Raw genomic sequence first — 17489 nt, forward strand, 5'->3', positions numbered from 1 at the left:
GGAAGGCAACCGTAAGCTGCTTTGTGATTCCTTCGGGTAGAGAAAAGAGGCATATAAGAATCAACTCTTCTTTCTCTTCTATATGTAATTTTTTATTTAGAATCATAGAATCATAGAATCATAGAATCATAGAGTTGGAAGGGACCATACAGGCCATCTAGTCCAACCCCCTGCTCAACGCAGGATTAGCCCTAAGCATCCTAAAGCATCCAAGAAAAGTGTGTATCCAACCTTTGCTTGAAGACTTCCAGTGAGGGGGCACTCACCACCTCCTTAGGCAGCCTATTCCACTGCTGAACGACTCTGACTGAGAAAAACTTTTTCCTGATATCTAGCCTATATCGTTGTACTTGAAGTTTAAACCCATTACTGCGTGTCCTTTTCCTTTTTATTCAAAAGAGAGGAAGATTATGTAATACAGTATATAGAAACAAAAAGATAATACAATTTTCATTTACCAAACTATGTATATAAAGCTGACATGTCATAATATTCCATATACTTTTTCAGAATACTCGGTCTTACCTACAGTATAACTGGTTGAATAGGACTGAAAATGAGGGAATATCTAGTCAAGATTAATATTGATTTACCTGGGACAAAATTTTTATTTTAAAATACAATTCTGGTAATATACTTTATAGATGTTTTGCCATGATTATGCCAATAAAGGTGTTTGACCTTGACCTTTATATACTTTATCAAAGATCTATTTGAATTTTGCTTAGATATACATTGGAAGTGTGAAACTGATTCACATCTTATTGGAGTTATGATGGGATGAAGTTATTTTGCTGGACAAACTGAAGAAGATCCTGTTGTCTGTAACAAAACAAGTCATACATGAGATTTTGCAGTTTCTGGCCAAATGTTGATATTTATGCATCTTCTGTTGCCTTTTTCTTCTATCAATAAATGTTGATTATATATTTTTATTCATTGTTTATGCATATTTAATTTCATAACTTATTTTGTAACTGTAAGGTAAAGGTAAAGGTATCCCCAGTGCAAGCACCGGGTCATGTCTGACCATTGGGGTGACGCCTTCTAGCGTTTTCATGGCAGACTCAATACGGGGTGGTTTGCCAGTGCCTTCCCCAGTCATGACCGTTTACCCCCCAGCAAGCTGGGTACTCATTTTACCGACCTCGGAAGGATGGAAGGCTGAGTCAACCTTGAGCCGGCTGCTGGGATCAAACTCCTAGCCTCATGGGCAGAGCTTTCAGACTGCATGCCTGCTGCCTTACCACTCTGCGCCACAAGAAGCTCATTTTTTGTAACTGTACTGGATGACTTTGATATGCACATATTGATGCCTAGCTATTGTCTATCTTCTATCTATAAAAAAAGCCTTTCTTGGCTTTTTTTCATTGAGATACTTCTGAAATATTATGAAGTCCTCAAGAAACCTCAGAAGATGTGTAATTGTGCAGAATATAGTTGGGAAGTATGACTGTGTACATGCCCACCTAGGGACCCTCCCCTTCCCAACCCATCCAGACCCATCATTGGCCATTTTTTTCATATGAAATCCCACCCCATTAAAACCAAACTTGTATTCATAAGGCAGTTCATATATTCATAAATTCATGTACTCATAAGACAAAACAGTATTCATAAGGCTGTTTGAACACCCAAACAGTGAGTGACAGGGTGTAAAACTTTGAAGCGAACCAATATTCCCTGCACATCATCTTTGTTTCTCCACCTACTTTCTTTGCCAGTTCTTTTTTTACTCTGAATAGAATGAAACAAATACAAAGGATATCTTTGGGTAAACAGCAGAAAAATTGACATAGGTTGAGTATCTTGGAAAAGCCTCAGGCTTCTGGACCTCTTCCTCCAAATCATTGCCTCTTCTTCTGAACAATGGATCCGATTAACAGCTAGCAACAGATGGGCTCATAACCTGAATGTGGCTGGTTGAACGATGATTACATTGGCTCAGGAGTCACTTCAGGAGCATACTTAACTACTGCAGTCAGTTCAGCACACCATAGCCTTGAAGCTGGAGAGGAGCAATAAGTTAAATAATATAATACAACCTTCCAGGAATGTGTCCCTTCATAAAGGTGGTGGACTCTAAATGGGATTGTCCCCACATATTTTTGTCCACACTCATAGGGCCCCACCACTAACCTTGGAGCACTGCTACAATGATGGCTTCAAAATTGTAGATGTCTATAAGATGTAGAATGGAAAACTGGACTTAAACTTGAAATGCCATCAATGTCCACCTTGGTAAAAAAGCATTTCCCCTTAGAATCATAGAATCATAGGGTTGGAAGGGGCCATACAGGCCATCTAGTCCAACCCCCTGCTCAATGCAGGATCTGCCCTAAGCATCCTAAAGCATCCAAGAAAAGTGTGTATCCAACCTTTGCTTGAAGTCTGCCAGTGAGGGGGAGCTCACCACCTCCTTAGGCAGCCTATTCCACTGCTGAACTACTCTGACTGTGAATTTTTTTTCCTGATATCTAGCCTATATCGTTGTACTTGTAGTTTAAACCCATTACTCCTCTGCAGCCTCTCCTCTGCAGCCAACGGAAACAGCATCCTGCCCTCCTCCAAGTGACAACCTTTCAAATACTTAAAGAGGGCTATCATGTCCCCTCTCAGCCTCCTTTTCTCCAGGCTGAACACTCCCAAGTCCCTCAACCTATCTTCATAGGTTGTGTTCTTCAAGCCTGTGTCATGAAACCCTAGTTCCTGCCCCATTTGTCCTCTTTCATGTGTGGTAATTTTCCCTGGCACTCGTGGAACTCCTGCCCCCTCTGGCATCTTGCTTGAGTCCAGGAGCACCACCCCCATCCCCTTGCCTCAGGTATGCATTTCAAAGGCTCATCCCACTTCTCCATCTCCCATTCAAGGCCACTCTTCCCAGTTAGGCAAAATAACAAATGTGAGAAGCACTTTCGCACTTTCCCATATCAAAGGCTTCTTTGATCCCACTTTCTTTGTGAATGCCTGGTTCACACTCCAAGTAGTTTATTGCCCTTTTCTCATGGCCCAGGTATATATGCCAAGCCACCCCGTTCTCTGGTGTCTCTGACTTCCACAATAAAGACTTTTGCTTAAAGCTTCACCTTGAAGCCTGATGGTGATGTCTTTGGTGTGAGTTTGCTGGGTCTCAACTTCTTGGTTCCTGACAGCCTGTCAACTGGCTTCCTAATTCGCTCTCCAGTGTCTGGCATGCAAGGTCTTAGGCCTCCAGCTGCTGCCTCAGATTGGTGTGCTTTCCTCACAGTGCAGAATCTGTTGCTGCCTCAATCTTGAGGCCTGCATCAGTGGCAGCCATATTTCACACAGCCACTTGAGTCTCATGATACCATGAAATGCTGAGACCATACAAGTGCATTCCTTCAGAGCTTACGCCACTGGATAGCAAACAAATCCCACCATGAGGTAGATTCCTCGATAGAAGAGAAAACTGGTGTTAATGTAGAGCTGGAAATGCTTCTTTTAGTGTCCACAGAGACTGATCTGCAGGCTACTGAAAGACTGAACTGCTGCAGGCCTCATAATTTGAGTTCCACCAAATTTGGTTTGGGGTATGCCTCTTTTTATGAGCCTCTTGTGGCGCAGAGTGGTAAGGCAGCTGCCTGAAAGCTTTGCCCATGAGGTTGGGAGTTTGATCCCAGCAGCCGGCTCAAGGTTGACTCAGCCTTCCATCCTTCCGAGGTCGGTAAAATGAGTACCCAGCTTGCTGGGGGGTAAAACGGTAATGACTGGGGAAGGCACTGGGAAACCACCCCGTATTGAGTCTGCCATGAAAACGCTAGAGGGCGTCACCCCAAGGGTCAGACATGACTCGGTGCTTGCACAGGGGATACCGTTACCTTTACCTTTACCTTTATGCCTCTTTTTTAGCTGCCTGCATCAGTCATACCCTTCCTGCTTTAAAGCTCCATGTGCTCCACAGATTTGTTGACCTAACTTGTAGTTAGCTACATTCATCTTTCCAGTTAAGTCGCAGTTTTACTAAACTACATGTTCTCGTTCATTAACCATCTTAAAAAAAAATCTTATTACTGCAGGTACAAATCTGGGGGCATTTCCACACATTAGTAAAAATAGCATTATGCTCGTAGAATGGGAAAGTGCAAAACTTTATCGCACTTCCCAGGCCTCCTCACCTTTTTGCTGTCTTGCCTCTGTCTGCTGTCTTTTTGTGTGTCTCACCCTCCACATCTGATGCTGGAAATGACAGAAGAGAGCAATGCACCGTATACATATAGTGCTTCGGCCGGCCAATCAGTTCAGCCAACCAATCCCCTTACTCCATGTTTTGAATCAGTACAAAGGTCATACAATGCAAGCTAATTTTTTTTTTTTTAAATCCATACTTATTCATTGCAATGCTTTGGCATAGTCAGGTATGCATGATCTGGGAGAACATTTGTGATTAGAATGAATGTATTCCTTTTAAATGGAAAATTACTAAAAGAATCCAAAACACTATTCAAATGTTTAATTTTCTCCCCCTTCTATAACATTGTTATTTGGGGATCTGTTATTTTTGCCCATCCTTTACTCTGGCATTTGTCTGTTTGCACATGGTTATGACAAATAATGACATTGACTCTTTGGCATCAAGGTGACTTCTGGCTTTTGCAATCTATTTATCCTTCACAGGATTTAACGTTTCCTGATTGGCAATCACAAGGGTACCCTTGATGAAGGAGGCATTGTATTTTACCATCCAACCTTGGGAGACATGGTATAAACACAGCTGATGAGGTCTTTTTTCTCACCCCAGTGACTATCTTTGAAAGCACCCAAAAGAAGCAAAGATGAAATTTCAACTTCTTGCCGCTGTGCTTCTTGTCTTTTTCCTTTGTCTACAGGACAGTGAAATGGTAATATTGCCTTTTGCTTTGAACAGTACAACATATGTTTTATTAAGATTAATAAAGAATGTTAATTTAGAAACAGGACAGGTAAATTATGAGTGACTCAAAAACTCTTCTTCCTATAGAAATTATATCTGATTATAAAACTCTCAGGGTTTTTGTTTTGCTTTTTAATTTAGTCTCATTCCATAACAATGAGAAAAAGGCATTGTCATATTAAGGGAATGATATCCCACTAATATCAAATATTAAATCTGCACCTGATTATTATTGACACTCTCAAAATGACAAATGCAAGGGAGGACACAATCAGATTGTTCCTACTAATAATTACATTAATTTCTGGAAGTATAAATAACTGACTTCTTACTACCTTAATTTAGGCACCCAATCCCAAGCTGGTAAGTATTACAAATTATCAATCAATTATCCCAGGTCTTCAATGTTCTTCAAGTATTCCATGAGTATTTTCCACTCCCAAACTGGATAGAATGCTATTTAGTGATACAAGTAAATGTATGAACCAGGCAGCCGGTTTGTGACCCTCCCTTCCCTCCACTCAGGTAAGATTTATATAAAATAGAATATGTCAAATAAAAATATATAATAGGGTAAGATGACATAAAGTCACTCTCGAAAGAACCACACTCACATTCATGGAAAATAGATTGGTGGGATGCCCCACAATTGCCTTGTATCATAATATTTTTCCCTATTGAAAGAGTAGCCAAAGCACGGTCATATTCTATTAGTTGCCTTCTGTAAAATCCTTTGGGCTTCTCCTTGACATTTATAAGATTATGGATATTGTAAAGAACTGATTGCATGCATTTTCACAATCATTCACTACCTAGATTGAACATTATGATTCTAGGATTTTTGCTGATTTTACTGCTGGGTTTTGTGATAGGGCACATCAGCCATATACCTTCAGAGTCTCTAAATTCCAATTTCTTGATCCAATATCCTTGAAACTTTTGTTGTGGGGACTTATCTAATAAATCATTTTAATTTTTTTATTTATTTATATTTCAATTTATAGACCACCGCTCCCCCAAAAGGGTTCCCAGCAGTTCACATCATAACAATAAACACATAACCCCATAAGAACTTCCCAATTAATCAAACAACAAGGCAGCAATAGGCAACCACCTCATCCCATCTTGTTCAGCCTAGAGGGCAAGTTGTCTTTCTGCAACAGAGGGAGCAGAACTAGTAAGCTAATAAACCTGTGGGAGGGATCCTTGTTCAATAATGCTGGGACTCTGTCCTGGCCTCAACCATATGCCTGGAAGAAGAGCTCTGTCTTACAGGCCCTGTGGAAAGCTGACAAATCCCACAGGGATTTGCAGGAGCTCATTCCACCAGGTCTTCTGGCAGCTCATTCCACCAGGTGGGGCCAAGGCCAAAAAAGCTCTGGCCCGGGTCAAGTCCAGGTGAACTTTCTGGGGGCCCAGGACAACCAGTAAATTCTTACCCTCAGAGCGAAAAGCTCTGCGGGGGGCATAAGCAACCAAGCGGTCCTGCAGGTATATGGGACTCAGGCTGCATATGGCCTTAAAGGTTACTACCAAAACCTTGAACATAACATGGAAAAAGACTGGTAACCAGTGCAGATGACGAAGCACCAGCTGAATATGGGCCCTCCAAGATGTCCCAGTGAGGACCCTCACAGCTGCATTTTATACCAGCTGTAACTTCCGGATCAAGGACAAGGGTAGGCCAGCTTAGAGAGAGTTACAGTAGTCTAGTCTGGAAGTCACCATTACATGGATCACTGTGGCCAAGTGTTCCAGGGACAGGTAGGGCGCTAGTAGCCAGGCCTGGCGAAGATGGAAAAAAGCTGTCCGGGCTACTTTAGTGACCTGAGCCTCCATAGAAAGGGAGCCATCAAATGTCATCCCCAAATTCCTGACAACTGGTTCAGGTGTTAATTGTACACCATCCAGGCATGGGAGATGCATTTCCTGGTCCTGCCCTCTTCTTCCTAGCCACAGGACCACTGTCTTGGAGGGGTTGAGTTTCAGGCAACTCTGCCTGAGCCATCTAACCACTGCTTCCAAACAGCTTGCAAATGTATCTGGGGTGGGGGAGTCCATCCATCCATCCATCCATTAGGAAGTAGAGCTGGGTGTCATCTGCTTACTGATGGCATCCCAGCACATAGCCCTGGACCAGCTGGGCTAGAGGGCGTATATAGATGTTTAAAAGTATGGGGGAGAGTGTTGCCCCCTGCGGAACTCCACAAGGGGGCTCACAGGGGGCCGACAACTCATCTGCCACTGCAAGCCTCTGCGTCCAGTTCTGAAGAAAAGAGACCAGCCATTTCAGCACAGTCCCCCTAATCCCGGTCCCAGGAAGGCAGTGAACCAATAGCTCATGGTCGACCACATCAAATGTGGCCAACAAATTTAAAAGCACGAGAATGGCTGACACTGGATATCATCTGTCAAGGCGACCACTGTGGTCTCCACCCCATGGCCAGGATGGAAGCCCGACTGGTATGGGTCAAGGGCAGAAGTTTCCTCCAAGAATGCTAGAAGCTGGTCTGCCATGCCCCACTCCACTACCTTTCCCAGAAATGCAAGATGTAAGACCAGGCAGTAGCTTGTGGGATCCTGCCAATCTCGCGATGGTTTCTTCAGTAAAGGGCGAACCACTGCCTCCTTAAGCCTCTCGGGATGACAGGGAGAGGTTGATAATCTCACTCAAGGGGCCTCCTACTGGTTGGTCACCTGATTTAAGCAACCAAGATGGGCAGGGCTCCAACTGGCAAGTGGTCACCCTCACTGAGACAAGTAACTTGTCCACTTTGGTTAATGACAGCCACCTAAAGCCATCAAACACTCGCTCCCTCGACAGTCATGGAGCTTCCAGTTCACCAATTGTACCAATAGTGGCGGGAATGTTGCGGCAGAGCGAGAGCACTTTGTCCGCAAAATAGCTCGATAAAGCCACACAGCTCAAATCCAATTTCTCTATCGTTTGTCACCCTCTGTCGAGGGTAGTAAGGGACCTAATTACCTTAAACAAATGTGCTGGGCGAGAACTTGAGGACACAATTTCTATGGCATAGAAGTCTTGTTTCGTTGCTTTCACCGCATTTTCATATGCCTTCATCGGCATGTGATGAGATATCCTTGTAGCCTTGTCGCGGGTCTTCCTCCACACTTTAAGATAAGAGTAATTGATTTTGTTTCATTTCCACCCTGTTTTGAATGCGAGATTACTTTTTTCTGCATGTGTTCGTTTAAATCAGGATTGCTTACTGAAAGGCTGGTTCCAAATTTTCATTGCACGGGGAATCCCTTGACAGCTAAATCCCTTGACAGAACCTCTCACACACAAATTAAGAAGCGGTTACAAAGTGTTCAAATGAATTGAGTTGAGTTGCATTTTGTTATTTGCACGAGAATTTAAATAAACTTTGGTGTGATTTCGGCTTTTAATACAGGCCTGGGAAATTATGCTAGAGGGGCTAAAATAAATATGTTTGCTAATACACTTTATGAAAGTTTTAAAAGTTTAAGTGAATTAGAAGTGCAGGTATTTTCTTAAATATCTGTCATGAGTTTAAGGCTGGCACTTTGAGAAATATATAAACTCATGCATTTTCCCTCTCTTATTAAATTTAGATAATCACAGATCTGGTGAGTGTTTTAAATCTCTGTTTATGCAGCATGATTTATAACCCCCCCCCCGGGTGTCTAGATGAAGCCTGTAAAGTTTCACCTAGTGTTCTTACTACGTGTCCCTGCTCAGGACAGCTGCATTCAACTCAAGTGCTACTTAACCCAGGGGAAGGCATACAGATGTTCTGTGGGTACATATCTATTTGTCATAGTTTTGGATTAAATGGACTTGAGCTGCACAAAACTCTTCCAAGTGCTTGGAATGTTTTTAAATGTCTTGGACTACCTTTAAAATCATGTTTCCTCCTCCCTAGTATTCATGAACTGAAACAAAACATTTCAGTCCACCTGTGAGCCTCCTGATTCAGTTCAGTTTTGCTACTGGTGTCCCTTTAAGTAATCCCAGAATCTTTTTTATGAAGAGGTTTTGAAATTTTTCAGTCATATCAAGTGCTTGATCTCTCCAGCCCTATATTTCTACCCCATAGTGTAGATAGGGGATAACTTTCCTAATAAAAGTTTTCAAGACATGGTCTATCACACATCCCCTCATTGCATAGAAAAACTTTAGTATGGCCCTATACTCTATAATAACATCGCTCTTACCATTACTAGATGTCCTTTCACTGAACAGAATTCCTAGATATTTAGATGTACTGCATTGTTCTACAGGTTTACCTAGAATACTGCAGGCAATGTTCTTTGGCTTTCCCCTAAATACATTAGTTTTTGAGTAATTTATAGTTAGGATCTCTTCCTCACAAAGTGCCCAGGTTGTTCAGTAGCCTTTTAAGGCCAATTCTGGTCCACAAGATTAGAAGCATAACATCTGCATAAAGCAAAATGGATACTTGTGATTGACCAATAGAACGAGGATTATATTCGGGTCCCTCTAATCCATAAACTAATGCATTTTTTCTCCTCTCATTAAATTTAGTCTATCCATGACTTACATGTGAGTATTTTAAATTCTTTGTGTTTTGCTGGGTGAATCATCGTACTTTGTTCTCACACATGTACATGTTGCCTCTCAGATTTCAACAAGTGATCTCATTATGTGTCCTTGCACAGGGCAGCTGCATCTGACTCAAGGGCTGCATAAACCAGGGGAAAGCATACAGATATTTTGTGGGTGCATGAATATTTGCCATTATTACTGTTACCTTTTATTCATTATAATCACTGAGCTCGATGTATTCTTCTGTTTAGCACTATGTGAACTTCCCTGAACCATAAGGGAGGGTGGTATACAAATTTAATAAATAAATATTTTCATGACCTTTTAGATGGTAAAACTTGGACAGCAGAACCAAAGCCCCCTTGAGGGATTTAATTACTTGATTTCTATGGAATACCCATTTGTTGTTATATTAAAATTTAGGCCAAGCTAATTAAACTGATTGACTTGTTCAATAGATTTACCTCCAACACTCCAAGAAAACTTGAAGGGGGCTTTTACAAAGACCATGATTTTTTTTTCAAAGTTTATTTCTAGTTGATTATTGCTGTAGTAGTCAAGAAAGCCCTGCAGATAATGTTACAGACTGACATGAGTTCCAGTAATTGCTTAGATAGATAGATATATTTAAGTTTTATTATATTAGACATTGACTATCACAATACTGTCAAATCTACATATATAAAAGTTAGATTCTAAAACTCTTAAAATTATTATAGTTAGACCTAATCAAACAGACTTAAATTGAAGAAAGTAGGGGAAAGCCCTAGGCCAGTGGTCCCCAACCTTTTTATCACCGGGGACCACACAACGCTTGACAATTTTACTGAAGCCCACTGCCCTAATGCTACCCTAGGCCACTCAGGTATGAACTAAATTATATCCCTGACGAATATACAATAGAGGTGACAAATAGATATAAGGAATTAGATCTGATAGACAGAGTGCCTGAAGAACTATGGACAGAGGTTCGCAACATTGTACAAGAGGTAGCAACTAAAACCATCCCAAAGAAAAAGAAATGCAAGAAAGCAAAATGGCTGTCTGAGGAAGCTTTACAAATATCTGAGGAGAAAAGAGAAGTGAAAGGCAAGGGAGAAATAGAAAGATACACTCAATTGAATGCAGAATTCCAGAGACTAGCTAGAAGAGATAAGAATGACGTCTTAAATGAATAGTGCAAACAGAAGAAAACAATAGAATGCAGACGACCAGAGATCTCTTCAAGAAAACATTTGATATGAAGACAATATTTCATGCAAAGATAGGTATGATAAAGGACCAAAATGGTAGGAACCTAACAGAAGAAGAAGAGATTTAAAAAGGTGGCAAAATTATACAGAAGAACTATACAAGAGCGAGCTTAACAGCCCTAATAACCACAAGGGTGTAGTCACTGATCTGGAGCCAGACATCCTGGAATGCAAACTCAAATGGGTCTTAGGAAGTCTGAGCAACAATAAAGGTGACACCATTCCAGTTTAACTATTGAAAATCTTAAAAGATGATGCAGTAAAAGTGCTACATTCAAAATGCCAGCAAACTTGGAAAACTCAACAGTGGCCACAGAATTGTAAAAGGTCAGTTTACATTCCAATCCTAAAGAAGGGCAATGCCAAAGAATGTTCAAACTACCGCACCATTGCACTCATTTCTCATGCTAACAAAGTTATGCTCAAATTCTTAGAAGCTAGGCTCCAGCAATATGTGGACTGAGAAATTCCAGAAGTACAGGCAGGATTTTGAAGAGGCGAAGGAACTAGAGATCAAATTGCCAACATACGCTGGATCATGGAGAAAGCTAGGAAGTTCCAGAAAAACATCTCCTTCTGCTTCATTGACTATGCTAAAGCCTTTGATTGTGTGGAGCACAACAAATTGTGGCAAGTTCTTAAAGAGATGGGAATACCAAAGCATCTTATCTGTCTCTTGAGAAACCTATATGCAGGTCAAAAAGTAACAGTGATAACCAGGCATGGAATCACTGATTGGTTCAAAATGGGAAAAGGAGTTCGGCAAGGTTGTATAATGTTGCCTTGCCTATTTAACTTGTATGCGGAACACATCATGAGAAAGGCAGGTTTAGATGAGTCACAAATTGGGATCAAGATTGCAGGGAGAAATATCAACAACCTCAGATATGCAGATGATACCACTCTAATAGCAGAAAGTGAAAATGAACTAAAGAGCCTCTTGATGCAGGTGAAGGAGGAGAGTGCAAACATTGGCTTGAAACTCAACATCAAGAAAACGAAGATCATGGCATCCCGCCCTCTCAATTCCCAGCAAACAGATGGGGAAGAAATGGAGGTAGTGACAGATTTTATTTTCCTGGGCTCCAAGATCACTGCAGATGGGCACTGCAGCAAAGAAATTAAAAGACGCTTGCTCCTGGGGAGGAAAGCTATGGCAAATCTAGACAGCATCCTAAAAAGCAGAGACATCACCCTGCTAACAAAAGTGTGTGTAGTCAAGGCTATGGTCTTCTCAGTTGCAATGTATGGCTGTGAAAGTTGGACCATAAGGAAGGCTGAGCATCAAAGAATTGAGGCTTTTGAACTCTGATGCTGGAGAAGCCTCTTGTGAGTCCCTTGGACTGCACAGCAAACAAACCAGTCAGTCCTAGAGAAGGCCAGATCCTGAAGATGAAACTCAAATACTTTGGCCACCTCATGAGAAGGTAGGACTCCCTGGAATAGAGCCTAATGCAGGGAGCGATTGAGGGCAAAAGAAGAAGGGGACAACAGAGAATGAGGTGGCTGGATGGAGTCACTGAAGCAGTCGGTGCAAACTTAAATGGACTCTGGGGAATGGTAGAGGACAGGAAGGCCTGGAGGATCATTGTCCATGGGGTCACGATGGGTTGGACACGATTTTGCACCTAACAACAACAACAACAATCAAATACGGCAACTCTGGTGGAAATATGTGGATCAGTATCTGAAATGGCAAGAGCCTCTTGTGGCGCAGGGTGGTAAGGCAGCAACATGTTGTCTGAAGCTGTCTGCCCATGAGGTTGGGAGTTCGATCCCAGCAGCCGGCTCAAGGTTGACTCAGCCTTCCATCCTTCTGAGATTGGTAAAATGAGTACCCAGCTTGCTGGGGGGTAAACGGTAATGACTGGGGAAGGCACTGGCAAACCACCCCGTATTGAGTCTGCCAAGAAAACTCTAGAGAGCGTCACCCCAAGGGTCAGACATGACTCGGTGCTTGCACAGGGGATACCTTTACCTTTACCTTTATCTGAAATTGCTTAGAGAAGTGATAGTTCTGCATTCTGATTGCATGAAGAAAACAGCATCAGCTTAATACCTTCACAGAAAGACACACACACACATTAAGAAATGGTTACAAAGGGTTACAAAGGGTTATAATAAATGTAATTAAATTGCATTGTCATTTACTTGAGATTTTAAATGAATTCAAGAGCTATTTCTGCTCTCATTACAGACCTGAGAAATAGTGTTAAAGGGACTGAAATTAATACATTTACACGCATTCTTTATGAAAGTCTCAGAAGCTTAACAATTAGGAATGCAAGCATCTTCTTCAATATCTGTCATGAAGATAACACTGCTGCTTTGAGAAATACAGAAACTAATGCATTTTCCCCTCTTTAGGAACTCAAGCACGTAAGTATTTTGAATCCTTTGTGTTTTTTGCTGCATGATTCATCATATTTTGCTCTCTCACGTGTATATGATGCCTGTCAGATTTCACTAACCATTCTCACTATGACTGTTTATGCACTGGAGGTTTCATGCCAGGCTGCAGGCTGGAGTTTTAGTCATGGCAGGTTGCTCTACCTCTTCCTGCACCCACACCGGGGAGCATTTGGTCTGGTGCACTTTATCCAGCCCTGATTTGTGCTCCTGTACGGGAGCTGGGGCAGTAAAGTTCCCAGTGCATAATTGGTCTAAGTGTGCATGCACAGGACAGCCCATTTGACTCAAGTGCTACTTTACCCAAGGGAAAGCTAACATATATTGTGTGGGGATTAAAGGGACCTTAGCCATATAAAAACTCTTCCAAGTGTTTGGAACGAGTTTAAATGTCTTGGACTCCCTTTAAATCCACAATTCATCCTCCCTACTCTTCATGGACAAAAATAAAACAGTTCAGTTCACCTGTGGGCCTTCTGGTTCAGTTCAGAGTCCAGTAGCACCTTTAAGACCAACAAAGCTTTATTCAGGGCGTGAGCTTTCGAGTGCAAGCACTTTTCGTCAGACTAAGAACTCCTTACGTGACTGTGGGAATATATAGCAAAAATTAATTCTGTTACATTAGTAAACTGTGTCACAGATCCAAATACAGCCAATGATAATTCTTTGCCAAAACAGCCAATCAATCCCCTTGAAATTCAGTTGCTATTCACACAAACAAGGGAGAAATAAAACTGTCTGTGAAAGTGATCAAGGCTATCACATCACCATATGTTGCTTGCCCCATCTATTCCCATACTAGTGTGAAACATTCTTACAAGGTAATTGCCGGAAACTATCTTATCCTAAGGCCAGGGAGTAAACTCAACATATTACAACATTTATGACAAAGAATGATTGTACTCGAAATCTCACGCCCTGAATAAATCTTTGTTGGTCTTAAAGGTGCTATTGGACTCTGATTCTATTGTGCTACTTCAGACCAACACAGCTACCCATTTGAATCTGGTTCAGTTCAGTTTGTGATTTGGCCATCAACCAAGAAATGAACTATATTTTTGTGGTTCATACCCATTCTAAGCAATGACCTACAATGTAGAGCTTTTGTTATCTCTTGGCATGTTTTGATTCCCCCGCCCCCAAGATACATCCCTTCTCAGGGGCTGGCAGAGTGGGGGAACACAGCAATTCTTGTGCTCTATTGAAGCTAAGGGAAATTGATCATGATTACTGGAGAGAGTGCACCACATTCACAATGTGTGTATGCATGTGTGTGTATATATATATGTATGTACATTACATAAAGCTATTAAAGTATTTTCATTATGGCTCTTCCCTGGCTCCAAGGGGATTAAGAGCTAAAATGCTGGAAATGTATGGATCAATATCAGGCAATACATCAATTTCTCCATCCCAGACATTGTGGGCGCATTAAGAATTAACCGCTGGCTGGTGCATCACCGCTGCCCCTCTTCTCCGCACCATGGTGCTGACCGCCTCAGGTTTCGGTGATTGCTGAAGCAACCGAACCGAGCCGAAGCGCTTAACCCTAGATTTGAGTAACTTATAGTTTGGTTCTCTTCCCCACCAAAAAAGTGCAACCTAGTTGTTCAGTAGCCTTTTAAGGCCAATTCTGGTCGATCATGTCATCTGCATAAGGCAAGATGGATACTTTTGATTGACCAATAGAAGAAGGTATATATTCAGGTCCTTCTAATCCATAAACTAATGCATTTTTCCTCCTCTCATTAAATTTAGTCTATCCACATCTTAGGTGTGAGTATTTTAAATCCTTTTGTTTTGCTGCATGAATTATCATACTTTATTCTCGCCCGGGTATATCTTGCCTGTCAGATTTCACCGAATGTTCTCATTATTTGTCCGTGCACAGGACAGCCCCATCTGACTCAAGGGCTACCTAACCCAAGGAAAAGCATACAGATATTTTTTGGGTGCACTTGTATTTGCCTTTGCTTTTGGTTAAAGGACTGTTAGCCATTTAATCCTCTTCAGAGCCCTTGTAATGGATTTAAATGTCTTGGAGTCCTTTTTAACCCCTGCTTTCTGCTTCTTGCTCACAGGAGGGAATGCCCCTACATTTGGTGGTGATAATGCTCTCAGGTTAGAAAGATTTATATCCAATCATTTCCCACCCTGGATTAGAGAATTTGGTTTTCATATTAAAGTGGGAAACTGAAAAAAGTAACAATTTGGCTTTTGAGGAAATGTATTATCTGTATCTCCATTAAGAACATTTTGTGCAGATGAGCAAGATTCAACCAAAAAGTAAAAACTATTTTGTATTACAAAACATTGTATATGTTCTTTACACGTTGAGCATCCTACATTTGATTGAAATGTCAGCACTGAGCACTTCAAACCTTGCTCCATGGGGATTTATGGAGCAGCTTCTGCTCTCCTTCTATATCATAGAATCATAGAGCTGGAAGGGACCTCCTGTGTCATCTAGTCAAACCCCCTGCACAATGCAGGACACTCACAACCCTGTTGCTCATCCACTGTAACCGTTCTCAACAAATAAATAGATCAATGCAGAAATACACAGTTTTCAGGGTAATATTTTTAGATAGATGAGAGATGATAAAAGATGAAAGAGAGAGAGAGAGAGAGATTCAGCAAATGGCAGAGTTACGCATAGGAAGCATATAATAATAACATTCTCCATTGCTGAATATGGGCCCTCCAAGGTGTTCCTTTGAAGACACTAGAAGCTGCATTTTGCACTAGCTGCACTTTCCAGATCAAAAACAAGGGCACGCCTGCATAGAGTGAGTTACAGAAATCTATTCTGGCGGTGACTGCCACATGGATAGCCGTGGCCAGGTGCTAGGAGGACAGGTAAGGTGCTAGTAGTGGAGCCTGGAGAAGGTGAAAAAACTCCTGGAATGCCTGAAGCTAGGATTAGCAACTATTATCATATTTCAACTTTCTGTTATGAGATTATTTCTCAGTACTGAGGCTCCTACTGACATAATAACTAATTGAATGTCCCTTGATAAAATCTTACGGTGAAATGCGTTGGGACTTTTGGGACATTAAAGAACCTTTGACGTATGCTGACTTGGCCAATGAAGACACGAGTCGGTTTTGGAGTGAACGAGGCCACAGCTTTATTAACTAACAACAAACAGGGGGTTGGCCCGGCACGAGGTGTGGAATATTCCCCACGCAGTCATCCAACTGCTGACACAGGATCAAGGGGTGCCATGGGTCCGCCTTCCTACCAGCCTGGAGGAAGGATCCCTTGCCCCTTGAACCTTCCCCCAGGAGGAGGCGAGTCATGGCTGCTGGGGGTCCACCACATGCAACCATCCCCACCTCCTGGCTCCGAGCCCCTGGCCTTCCCAGCCGGGTAAAGCCGTGTATTGTGTCAGCTGATCTCTTAAGGAGACCCCCCACCTCAGGTCCCAATACGCAAACTGGTCCCTGCTCCATATACTTGACCTCGTGCAGCTGTGACAATAAACTCCACAGTAACAATGGGAGGGTGGGAGGGAAATGTCCTCATGCTCCGGCAGTGGCTGAAAGAGGGGGGACTCCGGCCACATGGCACTTATAAAGCGCCCGTCCCGTCCCAGCCGCGTTGACTCCACTCCTGCAACGACACTCACCTGGAGGAGCATCGTCGCGTCTTCCTGGGCCCCTGCCCATCAGCCGCGTCAATTATGGCCCCGCCGAGCCACAGCCGCTCTTTATATTGCTATAATTCTTTAGCCATACTAGTGTCTCAGCACCTTATTACTTGTCTTCCAAAGTTAGTGAGGCATCTATGGTCACTTCCAGATTCCTGGCCTGGGGCACAGATATAAATTGTGTTCTGGCCAGGAAGGGTAAACCAGCTTTCTGTCTTACTGTAGACTAGGCCTGAAGTGTACAGATGAGTTCATGTAATGAGTATTATTTGCTATGGCTCAGTGTTTATTCTGGTTGGAGAACCTGGTCTCTTTTTAGGGATTAAAGAGAGGGCAGGATCTTGGGGTGACAATGATCAATATGACGTCACCTCTCGACTAGACTGCTGCAATTCACTCTATGCATGCCTATCCTCAAGTTTCTTCCAGAACAGCAATTGGGAGCCATTTAACTCCTGGGTCTCTAAATTCCTATTTCTCAATCAAGTTCCCATTAAACTTTTTTTTTGGGGGGGGGGTGTCTAAAAAAATATCGTAGATAATAATAATTGACTTTGTTCCCACTCCCCACACGGCTGGCCTTCAACCACCTTCACCAAGCCAAACTACTTGCCTTTAATTGGCCCCTGAATACCTACCCACAGTGATCCATGCAATGGTCACCTAAATACTAGACTTCTTCAACTCACTCTATGGAGGCCTACTCTTAACTTTGATTTGAACTGCAACTG

The sequence above is a fragment of the Paroedura picta genome, chromosome 5, assembly GCF_049243985.1.
Source record: "Paroedura picta isolate Pp20150507F chromosome 5, Ppicta_v3.0, whole genome shotgun sequence".
In the NCBI taxonomy this organism is placed as follows: Eukaryota; Metazoa; Chordata; class Lepidosauria; order Squamata; family Gekkonidae; genus Paroedura; species Paroedura picta.